The sequence below is a fragment of the Pleurodeles waltl genome, chromosome 7, assembly GCF_031143425.1.
Source record: "Pleurodeles waltl isolate 20211129_DDA chromosome 7, aPleWal1.hap1.20221129, whole genome shotgun sequence".
NCBI lineage: Eukaryota > Metazoa > Chordata > Amphibia > Caudata > Salamandridae > Pleurodeles > Pleurodeles waltl.
Window position 1 is genome coordinate 91334796 of NC_090446.1, and position 23054 is coordinate 91357849.

Consider the following 23054-nt stretch of genomic DNA (forward strand, 5'->3'; position numbering starts at 1 on the left):
GGGATGCTGCTATTCCTGAGGATGTAGGCGTCATGCACTGACCCTGGGAATTTGGCATTTACATGCGAGATGTACTGGTCAGCCAAACACACCACCTGGATGTTCATTGAATGGTAATTTTTTCTGTTCCTGTACACCTGCTCCCTGTCTCTTGGGGGAACCAAAGCCACATGGGTCCCATCAATGGCACCAATTACGTTGGGAATATGTCCAAGGGCGTAGAAATCACCCTTCACTGTAGCCAATTCGCCCACCTCAGGGAAAATGATGTAGTTCCTCACGGATTTCATCAGGGCAGACAACACTCTGGATAACACCTTCGAAAACATGGGCTGAGACATCCCGGAAGCAATTCCCACGGTTGTCTGAAATGACCCACTTGCCAAGAAATGTAGTACTGACATGACCTGCACCAGAGGGGGAATCCCTGTGGGTTGGCGGATGGGGGACATCAGGTCGGGCTCCAGCTGGGCACACAGTTCATGGATAGTGGCACGGTTAAGACGGTAGGTCAGGATAATGTGGCGTTCTTCCATTGTCGACAGGTCCACCAGCGGTCGGTACACGGGAGGATTCATCCGTCTCCTCGCCCAACCCAGCGGACGGTGCCTAGGAAGGACAACATGGAGCACACAGTCAAGCAACCCACAGGTACGTACTCACAGCTAGCACAGTATACGATTCTCTATGCAGTGAATGGCGTGTCTGAGTGGCTATGCAAGGCCTAGGCCTGTGTGACGCAGTTGAAATTGAGCCATGTGGGCCCTGGAAATGGAGGCTGCCTGACCTGTGAAGTGTGACAATGGGATGTGAGGTCAATGCGCTGGCGTGGCACACCGCGGCGGGCGGCGGGCGAAGACCGCGGCGCGAAGCCGCATTGGTTAACATTGAAGCCTATGGGTTTCAGGAGCCAATGGCGAAGGGCGCCGGCGGTGGCGGGACGCACCGCCGCGGTACGCACCGCCGCGGACGTGACCGCCATTTTCTATCTACTTATCCACTTGCGACTTGAACTTTCACAGGAGAGGACCTATACTGCAAGTGTTGCTGTGACCTCGGTCTGGAAGGGACAATGGCTGCTGCGACTGGGGAAAGGGCCCCTGCCTTCACTGGAGAGGAGTTGGAGAAACTTGTGGATGGGGTCCTCCCCCAGTATGCGCTACTCTACGGTCCTCCAGACCAACAAGTGAGTTTAATTCAATATGGATTTGGGGCCACTGGCTGGCTTGGGGGCCTGGCGGGGATGGGGGGCATGTTGGGGCTGGCGGGGGGCCTGGCGGGGGGCCTGGCGGGGATGGGGGGCATGTTGGGCATGGCGGGGGGCCTGGCGGGGATGGGGGGCATGTTGGGCATGGCGGGGGGCATGGCGGGGGGCCTGGCGGGGATGGGGGGCATGTTGGGCATTGCGGGGGGCCTGGCGGGGATGGGGGGCGTTGGGCCACTGGAAAGGAAAATGCTGAGAAACTTGAACGTGGTATTTCTCCCTCCCTGTACGTGTCACATAGGTCCGCGCCCATGAGAAGATCGGGATTTGGCGTGCCATCGCCAAGGAAGTCCGGGCCCTGGGGGTCCACCATCGACGGGGCACCCACTGCCGCAAGAGGTGGGAGGACATCCGCCGCGGGACCAAGAAGACCGCCGAGTCTCTGCTGGGGATGGCCTCCCAACGTAGGCGGGGTGCCTGCCGTCAACTGAGCCCCCTGATGTTCCGGATCCTGGCGGTGGCCTACCCTGAATTGGATGGGCGCGTGAGGGCAGCACAGCAGACACAAGGGGGTGAGTACAAGCATTATCTACTCTGTTGTCGCGCAGTGGAGGTGTCTGGGTGGGGGAGGAGGGCTGGGGGTCCCCCTAGGCCAGGGCGATATCTGTAGGCTGGGCACCCCCGTAAGCCCCTGTGTCCCCAGCCACCACCCTCAGTAGTTTGTCAGTACAGCCATCCCTGGGCCGTGTCATCCATGGGTGCAGTTGTCAACTCTAGGCGTGTAGGCCATGTTCCACGGAATGCGTAGCGTACCCCAAGTGCGCAACTTAGTGCAGGGGGCATCTGTGTCTGTCATGTCCGCTAACTGTACCGGAGATCCATGAACTCAATATCCCTTTATTTCTCTCTCCCACCCCCTTTTTGTTTGTCTTTCTGTGCTTGTGTGCATCAGCATCATCAGGCGGAGGAGAAGTGGCATCGGGGCAGGAGGGAGCTGCATCTCACATGGCCCAGGAGGGACTGGACCCTGCAGCGACACGGACACGTCCTCGGAAGGGGGCTCCCTTGCGGGGGTGGCACCATCCGTGCCCCCCGCCATTACAGGTACAGCCGCCACCCAGCGCACCATCTCCGCCCTCCCAGCAGCCCCTCAGCGTTCGCCCCGTGCCCGCTCTGCCAGGAAGCCGGGCATCTCCTTCGCCCCAGGCACCTCAGGCCCTGCCCCTGTTACCCCCGCTGCCCTCAGTGAGGAGGTCATTGACCTCCTCCGAACGCTCATTGTTGGGCAGACTACCCTTTTGAATGCCATCCAGGGGGTGGAGAGGGAGGTTCATCGCAGCAATGCGTACCTGGAGGGCATTCATTCGGGTCAGGCTGCCCATCAGCGATCGTTCCAGGCTCTGGCCTCAGCACTGACGGCAGCCATTGTCCCTGTCTCCTGCCTGCCTCTACTAACTCCCTCCTCCCAGTCTCCTGTTCCTCTGCCTGTCCCACCCACACCATCAGACCAGCCTGCACACACCTCAACACCCAAGAGAAGCTCATCCAAACATAAGCACCACAGATCACGCAGACATTCACACACGCAACATTCCGATGCAGACATGCCAACAGTCACTACCACCTCTGTGACCCCCACCTCCTCGTCTCCCTCCTCCCTCCCTGTGACGTCTACACTCACACCTCCATTCACCTCACCATCAGCCAATGTTTCCATCACCAGCACACCCTCCACTCCAGTCCGCACACGTGCAGTCACCACCCCCACTGCCATTTACACGTCCCCTGTGTCCTCTCCCACTGTGTCTGTCACCCCCTCTTCCACACCACACAAACGCAGCCACCCACCCACCCAACAGCCATCCACCTCACGACAGCCTATCCCTCCTGCACCTGCACCCAAAGACAGCAAACGTGACTCACCTACAACCACATCCTCTCCCTCCACTCCCATTCCCACTGTACCTACCACTCTCCATTGTCCCAAGAAGCTCTTCCTCGCCACTACTAACTTCTTTCCTGACCCTGAGCCCCCCCCTCCTTCTCGTCGGGGTAAGAAGAGCACCTCAGCCACCACCAGCCCTGCAGCCCCCTTGACAAGGGTGCAGGGGTATTGGAGCCCGCCAGCCCGCATGTCTGGATCTTCGCCCAGCAGCAAGGGGACAGCCAGCCCACCCCCTGGGAAGAGGAGCAGAAGGCGGAAGGGTCGCCGCAGGAGCCCGCCTTCTACATCCCCCCCGGACACCACCCAGAGACAGTCACCAGCCACAGCTCCAAAGGGAGGAAAGGGCCACAGGCCCACGACTAAGGAGGGCAAGGGCAGCAAGTCGGAGAGGTCAGGCAGCAGGCCTGCTGCCCAGGAGGAGCCCACAACCCCCATAGCCACTGCCCCGGGAGGAACCGGCACAGCTGCCCCGGGAGAGCCCACCACCCCCATAGCCGCTGCCCAGGGAGGACCCAGCCCAGCTGGCCAGGAGGGCCCCACCACCCACAGCCCAGGTGGGCAGTGAAGGAGCACCATCCCCGCTGGCCAGGAGGGCACCACCAGGCAATTAGCAGTTGGCCATAGACCGGCCGCCGTCTCCAGAACCGCTGAACTGGGCCCCGCCGTCTCCAGAACCGCTGAACTGGGCCCCGCCGTCTCAAGAACCGCTGAACTGGGCCCTTCAGGGCAAGGAGCGCTGAACTGGGCCCCGCCGTCTCAAGAACCGCTGAACTGGGCCCTTCAAGGCAAGGAGCGCTGAACTGGGCCCCGCCGTCTCAAGAACCGCTGAACTGGGCCCCGCCGTCTCAAGAACCGCTGAACTGGGCCCTTCAGGGCAAGGAGCGCTGAACTGGGCCCCGCCGTCTCAAGAACCGCTGAACTGGGCCCTTCAAGGCAAGGAGCGCTGAACTGGGCCCCGCCGTCTCAAGAACCGCTGAACTGGGCCCCGCCGTCTCAAGAACCGCTGAACTGGGCCCTTCAAGGCAAGAAGCGCTGAACTGGGCCCCGCCGTCTCAAGAAGCGCTGAACTGGGCCCCGCCGTCTCAAGAACCGCTGAACTGGGCCCCGCCGTCTCCAGAACCGCTGAACTGGGCCCCGCCGTCTCAAGAACCGCTGAACTGGGCCCCGCCGTCTCAAGAACCGCTGAACTGGGCCCTTCAGGGCAAGGAGCGCTGAACTGGGCCCCGCCGTCTCAAGAACCGCTGAACTGGGCCCTTCAAGGCAAGGAGCGCTGAACTGGGCCCCGCCATCTCAAGAACCGCTGAACTGGGCCCTTCAAGGCAAGGAGCGCTGAACTGGGCCCCGCCGTCTCAAGAACCGCTGAACTGGGCCCTTCAAGGCAAGGAGCGCTGAACTGGGCCCCGCCGTCTCAAGAACCGCTGAACTGGGCCCCGCCGTCTCAAGAACCGCTGAACTGGGCCCCGCCGTCTCAAGAACCGCTGAACTGGGCCCTTCAGGGCAAGAACCGCTGGCCCTTTGGCAGACGTGGCAGAGCAGGATCTATCTCGGGCAGGGCTGCAGGATGTCCTCTGGCCAACTTGCCTCCTCCAGTGGCAGTGGGGTCTGTTATGGACTGTATGGACTGTGGCTTTGCTCTCCCCAGGATGGCCCAGTGGGCAGGCCACCCACTGTATGGACTGTATGGACTGTGGCTTTGCTCTCCCCAGGATGGCCCAGTGGGCAGGCCACCCACTGTATGGACTGTATGGACTGTGGCTTTGCTCTCCCCAGGATGGCCCAGTGGGCAGGCCACCCACTGTATGGACTGTATGGACTGTGGCTTTGCTCTCCCCAGGATGGCCCAGTGGGCAGGCCACCCACTGTATGGACTGTATGGACTGTGGCTTTGCTCTCCCCAGGATGGCCCAGTGGGCAGGCCACCCACTGTATGGACTGTTTGGACTGTGGCTTTGCTCTCCCCAGGATGGGCCAGTGGTCATGGAGTCCCCTCGTGGATCTGGCGTCGTGTACTCAAGTGGCTGAGGTGCCCCCACTTCCCTTCCCCCTGAGGTGCCTGTCCTATTTTCTTTCTGATGCCCCTGCAGTGTTCTCTCCGTGGAGTTCTTGTCGTGGGACTGGGCCTTGCCCCTTTGCACAGGACCCCTGTGATCCACGGACAGTGGTTGGACTACATTTAGTAGCTGTATATATTTTGTACATAGTTTATTTATTTATTGGGATTAATGGTGTACATATTTCAATATATCTGCCCGTTTATGATCTCTTCTTTTGGTCTTTGCATTATTTCGGAGGGGGGTGGTTTGTGGGTTGTGACAGTGATCTGTGGGAATGCATTGATGTGTGTGTTGTAGTGGGTGTGGGTGGGTGGGTGTGTGCCGGTAATCTTTTCCCTCCCCTGTGTCGTAGGTGCCGTACTCACCGATGTCTTCCGCGCCGCCGGGCGTGCTCCTGGTATATGAGCAGGAATAGGAGTGCGGGGATGACCTGCAACTCTGGCTCCATACTGCCGGAATCTCGCGTGGAGTGCGTAGAGGTGAGCGTTTTCCCGTTCGTAGTCTGTTTCCGCCGTGTTCTTATCGGCGGTGCTCCCGCCCCGGAAAAGGTGGCAGATTGGTGGGTCGTAATAGGGTGGGCGGTACTTTGTCTGCCGCCGGGCTGTTGGCGGGAACCGCCGCGCTGTTTGTTTGTACCGCTGTGGCGGTCGGAGTGTTAAGTTGGCGGGCTGTGTTGGCGGTTCCCGCCAGGGTCAGAATTGCATATTTTAGACCGCCGGCCTGTTGGCGGCTTGGCCGCCGCTTTATCACCGACCGCCAGGGTCAGAATGAGGGCCTTTATATCACTTTTCAGTGATATCTCTACAAATTCACATTGCAACGTTATTCGTTTTGACCTACAATTATCCTGATAAATATTATATATTTTTCTAAACACTGTGTGGTGTATTTTTGTGGTGCTATATGGTGATATTGTATGATTTATTGCACAAATACTTTACACATTGCCTTCTAAGTTAAGCTTGACTGCTCGTGCCAAGCTACCAGAGGGTGGGCACAGGATAATCTTGGATTGTGTGTGACTTACCCTGACTAGAGTGAGGGTTTTTGCTTGGACAGAGGGTAACCTGACTGCCAACCAAAAACCCCATTTCTAACAGAAGGTTCATGCAGGACACTGACAGTCTTTACGGACAGATGCAGATTGCTGAGACGAGACAGCATTGAGATCAGTTTCAAGCATAGGTGTAACCTGAAAGATGGCATATACATAAAGAAAGATCCTTTCTATTACAATCCACCATATGAGCAACAGAAGATCTCAGCACAAAAATGCTTGGTGGAGATTTCACTTGGGTGTACAGTTCTTCATTGATGGTTGACAAATGCTTCAGTCACTAATGGTGATTGTCGCTAGTGTGATATAAGCAAGACGGTTGACCATAAAGGAGTAATCTTGGTTGGGGTGGCAGAGAGCCATTAAAGGATAGAGAGAGCTACAGGGATTAGTATGATACCATGGTGAGTAAGGACACCTCACACAAGTAGCAAAAACAACAGCAGTATGGCCCAGAGTATTTTGGGGCTTTAACAAAGATGGTGTCAACCCAAAGAGGATAGACTTTATTACAGACAAGAAGGAAAAGGAGACATAGAGGGCAATTTCGTGTCTTCATAGCTTTGATTTGTTCAGGTTGGACCGCAAGAGTCGCTCTCCAGTTTCTTAGTACAAGCCCCTCACTCACACGGTCTGCAGGTCCTCATGGTATCAAGGATCTGGATGCATTTTGTTCAGAGTGCCTCTGTCTATCCCTGGTCTTCCCTTTGCCAAGTCCCAGTGATGTTTTCCCATTATAGGTACCCTGACTTTTTGCACCTGATTGATTCCTTGCACCTGGCTCAATCCCTGCACCAGTGTCCTCCCCTGAGCCTCCTGCTTGTTTTGACTGGTAAACCCATAGAGTTGCGGCTCACAACTTACTTTAATTCTGAATATCCTTGCACTTTATTTGATCTTTCTATTATATTCCAGACTTGCTTTTTGAATTTCTGCTTTCACAATTTAATTCCATGATCCTGTTATCATTAGACATTTATGTCTGCAGCCTATATCTTGTTTATCCTGCCTCTTGTTGCCAGTGTGCCTAGGTCCTAGTTCTTACCGTAGACCTGCCTTGCATATGCAGATCCCTAGTTGTGTATTCAGTGTCCCTGTTCTGACTGCATATTCCTGCCCCCCAGTTAATGTGCAGATTCCCAGTCTTCGCAGTTCTGTGTATTCCAGTCCTGACCTCAAGCCTTATTCCATTCTTGCTTTTCGCTGAGCACAGTTCCTGTTTCTATACACCTTCCACAGTTCTCCTTGTCTTTTTGAGTGTTTTTATTGTTATCCTGACTTTCATTGCATCCGGGGGTGCCAGTTAGACTCCAAAGCTTGTGCCTCTGGCACAGAGAACCACCCAGCGCTTCTTCTCTATAACAACTGCTGGGTGTCTCCCTGACCTCAGTGAGAATAATCTGCTCCTTGTCTTGTAAAATCTTTTTCACTACAAAGAGTGATCACTTCTGAGGGGCAAATAAACTATTATTTATGATGGTTGGTCTATACTTTCCCTGCTTTAACCGTCCTGGTATTTTTACTCATGTGCCTTCATAGTTTCTACTGCAAACTTCCCAGTTCCCCATTCACTGCCTGTTTTAACCTGCTTCAGTTCTCAATGTCTGCCCTACTTTCTCCTTGGCCTTCAAGTACTTTCTTGTTTATTAAGCCCCTCCTTAGGAAAGCCTTTGCCCCTGCATAGAGCAAACACAGCCCTGTTCCCTTGCCTTGTGCTGAACTCTGCTAGTGTTCCTGGAAGATTGGCCTGAATTTCGCTATATTTGCCACTTGGAACTGAAAAGTTTGATGTTCCTACTGCAAACAGTCCTAAGCAAGGCAACCCTTTCTTGAAGAAGATTGAAGACAAGAGTAAAATGCAAGTGTACATGCCCAACCCCATCTCTGTGCTGACATGGCTACCACCGGAATCGCATCTTAGTCCAAGATAAAATACTTCCACCTAGAGGCCTGAAGCAAGATATCTTCAGTAGTTACATTGGCACAGCACCATTCGGCTCGTCAATGCATTTTGTGTGCCAGCAGCTAGAAGAAAGCCTCACATGACCACCCTATGAATATATGTTTGGTAAATCATGCCCAAATCAGACTGTCTGCAGTCTGTGATGGAGAGAGCACATTTTATGCTCCTCTTAGGAAATTCTTTTGTACAATAAATTGGACTCCAGACTCCCATTGTGTTTGATTATTCCAGTTTCTCAAAGAAAGACAGTGATATAATGAATGTGAGGCACCATTTGCAATATTTACATATGCCAGATCACACCCCATTCCCAAGTATCCTCAACTAAATGAAGAGAGAGGCTGGCGTGTGCAAGCCCTCTGTAATGGGGAATTCAGATCTGTCAGGCTGAGTATACCCTGGAGCCCTCCTGTGGGCTTTGACAGATCACATGTGCTTCTAGTTATGTACTGTACTTTCTAATGTGCTCTGCTCCTAAAATACCTTAGAGGCAAAGTATGAACAAATCTTTTATTTTATAACAGTTTGTACTTAAGCAAAAAGCAAATTCCAAAAGTACCTTACCTTTGCTTTGGTAACATTTTACATCTAGCTAAATAGATGTTCACATCAGGAAAGCAGTGTCAGGCCATGAAGGGCAACCAGTGTAACAAGTCTTTGTGAACTGGGCAAACTCTGGCACATATCACACAGCGCAAGAGCGTGGACTTGCACACTGTTAAATATAGCAACACATACACATCTGACAGCTAACCCACATCTTCACAAGAAGGCAGCAGCTATTCACGTCAACATTCGTCTTCTTAAATATTTCTAGAAAGTATGTACTGTTGTAAGCTAAAACAGCAGCAGCCATTCTTGGTTAGTGTTGCAACAAGGGAGCAGCCAGGACTGGCTCTACATGGGTTACTCGGCTCAGACTATAACAATCAGAGCCTTTTACTGCAAATTTTCTATAGCTTTACCCTACTATAACCCCAACATACATAAGCACCAAATACACCACATTAGCACTTCCTAACCACTCAGATAGTCATAATGAAATGAAATAGGTAATACCATTGAATAAATCATGTCCAGTTAGTGCACTGACTTCTAAGAAAAAAGGGCTTCTAATTCCAATACACAATTAAATACTGTGCATATAAAATTCAGAGTGCAAAATACTAACACACAGACATTTAGGGACAGATTTACAAGAAACTGTTGCAGCGCGGTGCTGAGACAAAATTTGTAGTGCTCAGCTGCACCAGTTTGGAAATGCAGGGATGCACAGTCTTTACAAGAATACGGCATCCCCCTGCGTTTCCCTCTGCAAAAAGCGCTAAATTAAGCAGGCTGCGAAGTCACGGCTCACGCGAGGCTGAAGGGGCTGGGTGGCGTGAAGGGGAGGGAGGGGGGATTAGTAGGGGGGTGGGATTAAATTAATAATAGTTTTTTTAAAACACTTACCTGTACCACCTCCTTCCCGACCACGCTGCTCCTCTCCTCTTCCGACAACCTGAAGGCACAGGCTCCCAGCCTGCCCTGCGCCGATCCTGATGCTGCTCAGAGCAGCATCAGGATTGGCTGGGAGTGCCCCGCCAGGGTGCTCCCAGGCAGACTGTGAGCCTATGCAGGCTCTCCCCAGCCCAAGAACTGTGTTGCTGAGCTGGAGAGAGCCCTGTGCGCATGTGCGTTTGGCCAAAAGACATGCGCTCTGAAGGGAAGAGCTGAGCACTCCCCCTCATTGCTCGTCACCCCTTTGGACCCGCCCCTTTCCCCCCAAAATGATAATAAACAAAGTTTATTATCGTTTTTGTGGAAAAGGTTTGCCGCTGCTGGTGGGGGATGGCGACACTCCTCCACCCTTATGGAGGAGCCACCCCATAGCCTGCACCAACACAGGCATCCTTGCACCATAGTGTAAGGTTGACTGCGTTGAGGGGTGTGATTGTTTATGTGCAGGAAGGCATCCCTTCCTGCACATAAACAATCATTCATGGCTTTTTGCTCCTTCTATTTATGTTGCATGTGTGGTTCTATTGAGTTTAAAGGTATTTGTTGTATTTAAGCTTTAAGAGACAATATTATCTCTAATTAGTTCACAAATCAGCAAAGTACACTCTGTGCAGTTAAAGCTAACACAGTTAACACACATTTAATAAATCTATTTGATGAATGAGGAGGTTTTATTGTGGACTGAACAATGATTTGTTGACACTCTTTCCGGACAAAACAATATTTTGGTGTGTGGTACAATTATGAACATTGAGTTGGTAAAGCCAAGTGGATTCTTTAAGAGCAACATGCTTTTTCTGAACTGATAAGTAAGCAGCATTGTGTACTTACAAGCACTGTGCATAGTTTTGATAAGCATTTAATTTAACAGGCTTTCAGGTGTTACTAATCGAACCCTATGGTCCAAATAACAAGCTCCACTCTGTGGTATGTAAAGTAGTTCTACAGTGGTACTACTACTACTCACAACTACAAAATACAATCTGCACTCTTGTAACCCAAGACCTCTTCCTCGCCTATCTTTTCTGTATGGAGATCTCTGCCTCAGTGCTGCACTTTGGTATATGCTTTAGTATTAAATGTGAGGGCGACCAGAGGGAGTGGTAGGAAAATGAGTAATAATTACCACTAAATGGTGGGAGGATTTAGGGATGTTTAAGGATGAGTTTGAGAGGTCCAATACACTACAAAATAAACAAAGCACATATTTAAAAAAAACAACAAGGCAATTGCAATATACAAAATACACTTTTAAAGTTAATCAGTCCTAAAAGTGTCAAGAGAGGCTCAAATGTACTTGATCCCAGCCCTTGAGTATGTCAAGCAGCACCCAATGGTTGATCACTGATACTGCAGCATTCTCGCATAGAAAAATATAGAGGCACGGGATTGAAATAACACCCTAACGAAATTAATGTTAAATTAATACAATTAGTTCATCATTAGTTCACTACAATTCTATATGTATGTTTAAGTGTTAAAACATCATATTCAATTATTCTATTTTTAATTTACTAATAAATGTAATTGAAAATTAAACTTTAAATCTGTTTTTAACTAAATTATTATTTTTTAAATTAAGTATATAACGTTTAACCAAGTTTACTAAATATTAAATACAAATAAAAATGTTGCTGGTGGTGTGTTTTTTATTTACTGTGTAAAAATGATTATGTATTAATATAGTTGAATTATTTTATTAATCCAATTTAATTTCATGAGTTAAGGTGTATTTTCATTTATTTCCACATTAAAAAGTAACGTGCTAATTTAGTTTATAATTACTTTTTGTGATATCTATTACAACAGAAAAAAATAATTTGTATATCTCATGTATCTATTTGTCGTGGCCCTTGTCTGCTATGATGTACATTAAAAGCACTTTAAAAACCATCCTCCTTTCTCTCCTCTTTGTCACAGAGCAGCAGGGGGGAGCCACTGATATGGAATGCAATCTTAGAAGATTTGGGATTCTGTAAGTGTAGCCACAGAAGCACGGTCACAACTCTTTGGGTTCCACAGAACCACTGCCACGTAATCTTAATGCAGAGTGATGAGACCCTGAAATGCGATCACTATGCGCACCAAGCTGCCATTGGTACGTCAACTTCAAGACACTTTGCAGGGGACACAGGGGTCTCCAGGCCTCACCAAATGACATGCCATTGCTGGTTCTCGCATTGGGTTACAGCTTATCCAATGCATGTCTTACATAGCTGTTACGCAAAACATTATTATGCATTTTCACAAACCTACATGTAACAATCAATCAATCATTGAATTTGTAAAGCGCTCTACGTACCCGTGAGGGTTTCAAGGCGCTAGAGGGGGTGGAGGGGGGTGCTGTTGTTACTGATCGAAGAGCCAGGTCTTGAGGAGTCTTCTGAAGGTGAGTAGGTCTTGGGTCTGTCGCAGGTTGGTAGGGAGCGTGTTCCAGGTTTTGGTGGCGAGGTATGAGAAGGATCTGCCGCCGGAGGTTTTTCGTTGGATGCGGGGACGACGGCGAGGGCGAGGTTTGCGGAGCGGAGCTGAAAAGTGGGGGTGTAGAAACTGAGTCTGTTGTTCAGGTAGGTTGGTCCAGTGTCGTGGAGTGCTTTGTGAGCGTGGGTAAAAAGCTTGAAAGTGATCCTCTTGTCCACGGGGAGCCAGTGAAGGTTTCTCAGGTGGTGGGAGATGTGGCTGGGGCGGGATACGTCGAGGATCAGCCGGGCAGAGGCGTTTTGGATGCGTTGGAGGCGTAGTAGGTCTTTTGCTGGGATGCCTGTGTAGAGTGCGTTGCCGTAGTCTAGCCTGCTGCTGACAATGGCCTGTGTCACCGTTCTTCTTGTTTCTGTCGGGATCCACTTGAAGATCCTACGGAGCATGCGGAGTGTGTTGTAGCAGGAGGAGGAGACTGCGTTGACCTGTTTAGACATGGTGAGGGAGGAGTCGAGGACGAAGCCCAGGTTGCGTGTGTGGTTGGTTGGTGTCGGTGGGGTTCCTAGTGCGGTACGTCTCTGATGTCTTTGAACAGCGTTTATAACTTCATCCGTTTGTCAGGATCCATGTCCTCATGCCAGTCTCAGAACTGAGAGCTGACATCATGGGTCTGCGCACACTCAGATCACCTCTGACATTGACACTTACGTGAGACGTGTGCCTATTGCACGCACCATGAATCAGGGAGCTCTCATTTTACGAGGAAACTGTCTGTGTCGCTGTCCCAAGAACAAGCATCCAGTGATTTATTTGTGTGTTTGACGTTGTGCACACCTTTGTCCTACTACAGTTCCTTTAGCCAAGAAGAGTGTTTCTTTCATTTACAGCACCTAAGGGAGAATCGTCTGAGGGTGATGTGCATGGCGCACCATCCACAGTGAAGTTCATACTGCAATCCAAGAAGAGAATGATCTGCTCATGTATGGAACCATCTTAGCCGCACGGTCGCACACCGAAACTCAGAGGACATGGAGATTGCTGGCCAAAAGTATGATCTACATACCACCACATTATTGCTGGTCCTCAATCTTGCTCTTTGGATTATCTTCTAGATTACAAGACTATTGGTGCATTGACTAAAGCCACAGGTGCTTGTCCCATTTATGCATGACTGACCTATCCATACACTAATGAATTCCCAATGACTCAGTTCTACTGAAGTGCCATTCGGGTATCCACTAAGCAAGTAGTCTCTCTCATCCTCCATTCACATGCTGCATCCACCAATGTCAGCCCTCCATTTCCTACCTCAACACTTGGCCAATTGAGACAGCAGTACATGTCTGATAAGTTGCTTTGGAGAATGGTAGCTCTCTGAGAGATGGACGTCTTTGTCAAGTAAATTTGCCACATGAATTCTCTGACATGGAAGGATTCATGTGCTCCTACATGGGGACCCTAACAACCACCAACATGACCACACTCTGCTGAAGGAATCCCACAATAAGCTGCTATCAGACACATTGGAGTTGCACAGGCAACATCTCCAAATGGTGTGGGAGGTAAACACCAGGTGAGAGAATGAGGTATTGTATCTCTCAATAGGACACTGGCCACTCCTGCTGGACCAAATCATGCCCCTGGTCTATTTGACATCAGCTACATGTAGGACCATCAAAGTCCATCCATCCCCTCCTCCCAATGAAGAATAAATGCTGGTCCAATCCAGGGCCAATACTCCATAGCAAGTGATGTGAACGACACCATCTGTACATAGCTGCCAACCCACACAACCTTGAACACGTCACTGAACACTAACAAGCACTGTATTATATCACTCACACAAACACACACACACATAAACGTGCACACACACATATGCCATCTTGAATGTGCACATTTCATCAAAATATATAAACGCTTACCTCAAACTGCTTCCTGTCATGTTAAAAATGTGTACAGATCCATAAGCCCACCTTCCTAGGTTGTTCATTGCCCTAACTATATGGTATTCCATGTATTATGTCTGGTGATGTGTGTGAAATGTATGGTCAACCGAGACACAATTAAAATAGCCCAGTGACACGAACATCACAATAGAGTTAAGTGTAAGGGATAGGAATGAGTTGGTGTATTGAATATGTGATGTGAATTGACAGAGTTATTCGAACTGTACAACAATATGAATGAAAAACATGCTAAATGAGCTCAAGGAGGGATTAGGGGAGTGATGACTGAATTTAGAAAGAATTGTTCAAACAAAAGTAGAGCACAAACCAAAGTTCCAAAAGAATATGTTACAAAACCACAATCCAAAATTTACCTCGAATCTAAATCCAAAATAAAACAAATTCACTCCCCAACCGCGGACATGGGTCTGCGCTATCCTTGGTTGGGGGAAACAAGACATTCGCCATTCTACTCATGAGTTAGGAGTTTGTGCAACACTCGCTCACTGGGCATTGGCATTTCAGCATCTTGATGGGGGGGCAGGGTGGCATCTTCCGAGTGAAATCACAAATTAGTGCAGGGACCCGGTTGGTAAAATACGTGGGACTTCACTGACAACAAGAGGGGATGATGTAGGTTCTAGAAAATGACAGAGGAAGAAGGTCAGCTCCATGTGATGGGAGGTCTGAACATCCTGCATTGCCGCAAAGTCCTTCCAAATTGAGGCCCATATTTATACTTTTTGACGCAAACCTGCGCCAGCGCAGGTTTGTGTCAAAAAGTTTAACACCGGCTACCGCCATTCCAACGCGCCAGCCGGGCGTCATATTTAAGGAATGATAGTAGCCGGCGCTGCAGCCTGGTTAGCGTCAAAATAAATTACTCTAACTGGGCAGTGGAGGCGTAGGGAAGACTGGGGGTTGTGCGTCAAAGAATGACGCTCGTCAGGTTAGAGTAAAAAAAAATGACTCTAACCTGACGAGCGTCATTTTTTGATGCACGACCCCCATGAAAATGACTCCTGTCTTAGCAAAGACAGGAGTCATGCCCCAGGCCCAATAGCCATGTCCAGGGGACTTCTGTCCCCTGGGCATGGCCATTGGGCACAGTGGCATGTAGGGGTGCCCAAGTTAGGCCCCCGTATGCCACTTAAAATACAAAAAATATACTTACCTGCACTTACTTGCACTCACCATGGATGGGTCCTCCCATCCATGGGTGACCTCCAGGGGTAGGCTAGGATGGCAGGGGGTGTCCCTGGGTGCAGGGAAGGGAACCTGTGGACTGCTTCCATGGTCTCCCACCATGGAAAAGAGCCAGCTGGTCCCTAAACGCCTGCCCTGACCCAGGAGTTAGTTTTTTACGCAAATCGGGATTTATATCATTTTCTGGCTCCGCCTCCCAGCCATGCACCATTTTTGCCCTGTTGGATTAATATGGCGCACAGGTGTTTAAGTCATTTTTTGGAGGGGAACGCCTACCTTGCATGTCATTAACGCAAGGCAGTTTCACGCATCCAGAAAATGACGCACACTTAGAAATGTTGACGTTTGTGGGGTCGGGTGTCAAAGTATAAATATGGTCTTAGTTTTGTGCCGAATTTGTGTAAAAAAAATTACACAAATCCAGCGCAAGCAGAGTATAAATATGCCCTTGAGTGCAAGATGCTATTCTGCCTATCCATCACTTGTTTCAACATCTCTTGGACTGGGTCCGGGGAGACGATAATTTAGGATGGAATGAGAGGAACACATGACGGTTCTGGGTTGCTTGGGGGCAAAATATACCCTCCAGCGCTGGTCTGATGATGGATTGCCACTGTTCATGGGAGGAAAAAGAATGGGATGGGGATGACCGATCCCAGGACACTATCTGAGTTTCTTGACCAGGAACACCACCATCCTCACCGTCTTGGCATATAAAGATAGTCCCGGATCACACCTCTCCCAGAATTGCACCCAACACCTTGAGACGCTTGGATGACAATCTTGTGCATACCCAGAGAGGTGCTGACTCTCTTTCAGAGGAGGAGGCCCCCTGTTCATTCATCTCCTTCTCCTGCGTGTTGGTGGTGGGTGCCATATTTGTTGTTTCTTAAACTGCATCCTATTGTCATTATCCTGGATGCATGCAGCACACTGTGAAGAATGGAGAAGGGGGAAAGAGGCAGAGAGAGGGAGGGAAAAAAAGAGAGAGTGAGGGCCTATCAATCCAGCGTGTGTGTCATCTTGTGATAAAATACTGCACTGATAATGAGAATGCATTCAGAGCCCTTTGTTACACACTGCACCAATGTGTGTGTGTGTTGTAGACAACATCACAAAGGTGCATGTCACACAAGAGTCATTGTTCCAGGAGTAATGGTGTTTACTGGACGGCCTGGTCTACATGAACAAGAATTGCCATTCACCGTCGACAGATAGGAATATTACTTAAGGTGATGGTGATGGTTTTGATAACTAATCAAAACCATTTCAATGCAGTAAAATAGGAAAGGTAGAAATACAATATAGAGAAATACAAATATCTCCAAATAGTTCCCACGGGAACGAGAACAAAGATCTACCTTCTGTTACCTCCAATGAAATTAGAAGCACTTGAAGCTGAGACCATCAAGCAACTTACCTACAGTATCCAAAACGTTTGCAACCCTGGACAATACCTGAGGTTCCATATTTTTCAGACTAAATGATGTTGCAAATTCCCATTGCTATATGCCAGTAATTTGGGCCACAGACAAATGCCCTTATTATGAGTGGCCCAGGGAAAGATGAATAATTTATTGGCCAAGATGAAAAACCAAAACCAGTGGATCGGACTTTATCAGACTGACATATAACTGTAAAGATTAGCTTTTCCCATCCAAATGGGGAATAACATGCGGAATTTAGTGCTTTCTGCCACCAATCCACATTTATTGCTATTCAGCAGACATTTTCCCCCAAGTACTTTTTTGGCAGGTGTGGCCTGCAGGGGTTCACCTGAGCAAAATTGCTGGGTTGGAATAGTTACTGCTAAACCTGTGATTCTGATCCCTGTACAAACACGTGTTCGCCCATCAGTAAGAAAAACAAGCATCTGCAATGCAATATGTCTCGCATATTTCGAACAAGTTAATTGCCATCTTTTAACAGCACCCACAAGCAAAAACAAAAAGAAAACATGAGTGGAAACTGAGAAAAGACGACTTGACAAAATAAAATAAAGTTGGCTTTAAAAAAGAAAGCTTTATAATTTTGTTTGTCCTTCTGGGAAGGATTTTGGCAGTCACAAGCCTTCCTTTTGCGGTGCACCAGCAGTTAGAACAAAATAGTACCTCGATCACGTTGAGAGCAGCGGACAGGCATTAATTAAGTTGCATCAATTAGTGCTTGATCCGTGCTCCGGACAGAGGAATGGAAATGATGCCAGACATGCCTTGACGAACTACGAAGCTGTAAAGAAGAATGACATGCAACCCAACAAATGGTGAGTGACAGGTGGCTTCCAAGCCCTTTACAGGACACATGAGAGTCTCGCAAGTGAGACCCACGCACTAGCGCATACACTCACAGGCTCGCCCCTAAAAATGGACCACTCATCATGAGGGCGTACATTTTCTTTCTGAAAATAATGCTGAGGAGTTGCGGTAACTGTGAGAAAGAGCCTAACTTTTAAAAGAAGAAAGTTACCATGGCCCCAGCTGATCAAGAGGACATGACTTCCAACTGCAGGAAAAGCAGTAAAGCTGAGCAATGATAATTTAATAAAAACTGGATGCCCATGGATGTGTACCTTATGCTGCGGTCATTGGGTTTATGTAGATAGGTTTGAACTATGCCGACTTCTTAAGACCCATTTAGAAGGCTAATAACAGGGTGGGCTGTAAAGTCATCTTTATCCTGGTCCACAGATCTGAAGTATAACAATGCCTCTACAGCTGCCCCAACAGTTATATATAGTAAACCTCTCCTCCACACTCTGAGAGCACCCTAAAAATCTAGAGCATTATTTAACATAATAGACCAGGGATTCGAAGGGCCACGAGTGCACTCGATAAATTTAATTCATAGTAGTGCTTTCAGAGACTTAGGATCAGCATTCCTGACCCTCACTGCTAACTTAACTAATAATGCATCCAACTTTAAAGATTGGGTTCACAGGTCAAAATCTAATCCTTTCTGAGGCTTAGAAGTTGATGCTGTTAGCTCTGCACTGCAGCAAATCCAAATGTATTGCAATTATACTTGAAACACCTTCAGCCCGCAGAGCAAGGAGTGCACATGTTGGATAGCCAATTTTAAATTTGCAGCTGTGGATTGTCTTTCTAATTTGCATATAAATGCCTGGAGGCCAAGGAAAAAGAGGCTCTATTATTAAGAGTGGAAAAAGTGCACTTATTGGTATATTTTTCATCTAGATATTAGTCTTAGTAATCTTAAGTAGATGCCTGCTCATAAGCCACTTAGCAATGATTTTCAGCCCCCTTCCAAAAAAATCATAATCTGGGTCTTCCAGGCGTTGAAGTCTGGTTAGTTAGCTGCCTTGTAAGACTCCAACTCCTGTAAAAGAAAATTCAAAACTGTGTTGAAATAAAAGCAGCAACATAAAAGTGAAATTAAGCATAGCTCTATCCTTGTGGACTTAGAAGTGGAAATTACAGGAGTGTTTGATGTAAACAGCCCTTCAGGGGTCTTATATTTAACAAATTACAAGATTTTAAAGGTTCATTGCTCGTTGTTTCTCTTTCTTGCATAGCCTTCCTCCCTAGAGATTGGTACAAAGCATGCCAAACCAGTCTTCTTCATGTTTCAATGAATCAAATAATGTAAAAATTAAAATCAAGTCAATATAATTTTTTGTCACTGTATGGTCATTAAAGTAATTGCAAATTCACGAAAAATGATTAAACTATGAGTGTCATTCCATAGAGTGCAAACTGAAATAAATATTTATTGGGTGGATGCTTTCTGCACCATGGTGTTCGCCCCAGATGGTTTTAGTCATCGTCAGTTTATATCACCTGTAGACAACTAGGGCCATGGAGAGGTGAAATTTGAGCCCTAACCTGCCCTTTAGATGGTACTGTAAGGATACTTAGAACCAGCACTTCTTTCATGTGAAAGAGAGAGTACCACCGCTTCTCAGCAGGGATGCAATATTTTTCATGCAAGAGTAACGTCACTTCTCAGCAGGGGTGCAATCAATTTAATGAGAGAGTACTGCCACTTTTCAGTAGGGGTGCAATACTTTTGATGTTAGAGTATCATCACTTCTTAGGAGGGTGCAACACATTTAATCTGAGAGTATCAACACGTCTCAGCAGAGATGCAGTACTTTTAAAACAAAAGTAACGCCACTTCTCAGCAGTGGTGCAATACTTTTAATTTGAGAGTATCATCACTTCTCAGCAGGGGTGCCACACTCTTAATCTGAGAGTACCACCACTCACTTCTCAGCAAGGGTACAATACTTTGATTGAGAGTACCATTACTTCAGAGCAGGGATGCCATACTTTTAGTAAAAGAGTAACACCACTTCTCAGCAGGGGTGCAATACTTTTAATGCAACAGTGACACGACTTCTCAGCAGGGGTACAATACTTTTATTTGATATTGCCATCACTTCTCAGCAAGGATGCAGTACTTTTAATACAAGAGTACCACCACTTCTTGGAAGTTATGCAATATGTTTATTTTAGAGTACCACCACATCTCAGCAGGGGTTCAGTACTAGGGCGCAATACTTTTAATTTGAGAGTACTGTAACTTTTCAGTATAGGAGCAGTACTTTTTATGTGAGGGAACAGTACCCCTCAGGTCTCCATAATCACTCTCTCTCAGATTAATTTAATTAGTTTTATAGTGCCACTCTTACTAGTATAGGGTGTCAGAGCACTTTACATCAAAACATACCTTACACCAAGACAATCAATCATACTTGTGTAAATCAGTGTACAGGAAATATTACATAAGACAGAACGACAAGATGTGAGGACAGATGTCACCCATACTGGTAGGCAGTATAGTTCAAGACTGCGTAGTCTGAAGAAGCACAAACTAAGAGCTTAAAAAGTAACACCACGGTTGGGGTTCCTCTTTAATAGTAAGAATTGATTTCTACCCAAATGAACCCTTTTTTGCAACATTAGGGTAATGAAAGGCTGAGATAATGCTATAATCTATGCCTTACAGTGTACATGCAGGTCTTTGATGCCAGTTCATAGCTCACTGTTCCATAAAAGGATTTTAACGTATAAACTGCAAGTAACATGACGATCTCTCTGATAGAGGCAGTAACCCACTAACCTATTCACATTATATGCACTTTGTGATCTGCATGGTGCACGTTCTTTGCAGCAGGCATATTAACCCTCTGCGCTACCTGATGATGAGTCAAAAATTCTACAAGACAAAACTCCATCCCGGATTTCGGTACTGGCCCAAGAATAGCTGCTTGAACCTGAATCCAGATTCTTCATGCTCAGGGCCAGGACAAACATGGGTTGTTGAAGCCTTTTCAGCGAGCCCTTCTCTTATTGCTCATTTTTCATCCAAAGAAAGTATTCCCGACAAATCAGTCAACGATCACGCAGGGGTGTAGCTGTCAATCATACAGAAGGTGCATTGGGACCATGTACCAGGGCTATACAATACATTCTACCCTCTATTTATGGCTGTATCCTATTGGCCAACTAGATGTAGGTAGGCCTTTTTCCCTTGCTTGCATAGAGCCCATGATATCCTTGTTGAGCTACTGTAGTTGTGGTCCTGCTCGCAGAAGCTGGCTGGGTTCCCACGCCCCAGGCAGTAGATGCAGGTTAGATTAAAGTCAGCCACAAACAGCAGACCAAGAGAAACTACCTGTAGTGTAGAGCATCAACACAACTGCAGGACAGCAGAAGAAAACAAAAGGATATGGAAAACCATCTGAGCTATTATAAAGGTAACTTTGCTTCTACAACTGATGATGAAAAAATCTGAATGAATGTATAAAGAAGGAAGGAGCAAGCCCTACTAGGATGAAGGATGCACAGGTGGTTCAGGGACCATGGACCTCATTTAGGGGTCGTCAGAGGTTGCAGCTGCGACCCCTGGCTTGCCCTTTGCTAACTCTGGCACTGCCTTTGCGACCCCTGGCCTCAGAGGTGGCAACTTGTGTTATGAATGTCAGCTGGGTCTCCAATCTCTTTTTTTTCAATCAATATTTTATTACACTAATAGTGAATAACAACATATTTTTCATTGTTAGTGTGATAAAAATGGAGTATAATTAGCTGCAATATGTCCTTCCGAGGCAGCTAAGAAAAAAATGCATTTAAATGTATGTTGTGTGTGTGCTTGCGGGCGAGAGTGTGTTTATGTGAGAGAGAGTGGATGTAAGTGTGAATTTGTGTGTATGTGTAAGCATGTGTGCATGAGTGAAAGTGGAGGTCAAAGGGCATGTGATGTCACTTCCGCTACCTCTGGTATTTTGGCGAATTGATGTCCATGTTAGGGACGCTCAAAGGCCGGACTGGGCTGGGAATGAAAAACAGTCCTGGAAAAGTGTTCAACCAGCCACTTCCTCCTATTTTTTTATGTTCTACTTTTTATCTGTCTCTGTTTCTCCCTCTCTCTTCTCCCTCTCCAATCTCTTTCCCTCTTTCTCCAGTACACCCCTCTCCCTTTTGAAAATAACTGGGGCCTTGAAAAGCCAGCTAACAATGGCTGTAGTCACCCTGGGAAATGGCCGGGATAAATGCCCAGTCCATCCCAATGACAGCTGCAGCACATCTCAATGGGGGCGAGGTGAGGTGATGACTGGGGAAATACTTCAATGATAAAAAATAGCTTACCGATCCCGCCACCACAGTCCGCCTCGCTCCTCTCCCGATGGTGTTGGTGTCCCAGCAGTCCCTGGGACACCAGCACAGGCTCCCCACGCAAACGTGGTGCTGCTCTTATGCTATGCTTAGCATGAGAGCAGCATCAGGACTGGTCTGAGCGGCTTGGTCTGCCACTCAGACAGTGCACTGGGGTCTGTGCAGTTTCTCCAACCTGTCTGTGCAACACAATCAGGTTGGAGAAACCTAAGTGTGCATGTCAGTTTGGCTGGTCTAAGACACACTTAGTGTACACTTAGTGTACTCACTCCACTCCTCCTCCTCCCTCCCACGGCCCAGCCACACCACTCCCTGCACATGCTGGCTGAGCCAGCAGATGAAAAAATAAAACGATAGTGAAATATTTTTTTTTTCAGCTGCTGGCTCTTAGCCAGTGGGGCGACGCACCTTCGCCAATGCGGAAGAGCCGCCCCTGGGTCCTACTCCATCCTTGGAAGCTCAGGTGAGTTAAGGCCCGCTTACCATAATCCAATTCTAACAAATTTCTGTTATAAAATAGATATTTCACATTTCCTATCTGCCCACTAGGTGGCAGGATGTGCCTACGGACCAAGACATTCTGAACAAAATGAAGCTCTTTAATTCTGATGGACAGCGATTCTTGTCGTTGCTAGAGTGTTCTTTTTAGATAACGGTATCTTTAGATGTGAAAGTTTGCTCCTAATTTGATGCACGAAGTCTGAGACAATCTGTTCTTCTGTAAAGAGGTTTAAATTCAAATGTCTGAACAATCTGCAATGGCCCGTAACTGTCCACTTTGCACCTAGTTTTTTTCATTCTTACGTGGTATCTCGGTTTTGTATTTATTCTAAACCAAGAGCTATGAAATCTAAATATCTCACGAAAGGCCACTTAGTCAGCACACAAACCATTTAATCGATCATAAAAAAGATCGTGTCTGCCAAGAAAGTCATACAGTGAAAAATAAAGATATGCAGAATTTTAACCACTGCACACGTCATTTGATTGTCCTGAGAAGACTTCTAACACTAGAATAGCTTCTGAATTACACAACGAGAAAGATGAATTTTAATCAAAAGTAAGCCCTGATTCTAAGTGCAGATTTTGTTGAGGGGTGTGCTGTTATGAGAGGGACTGC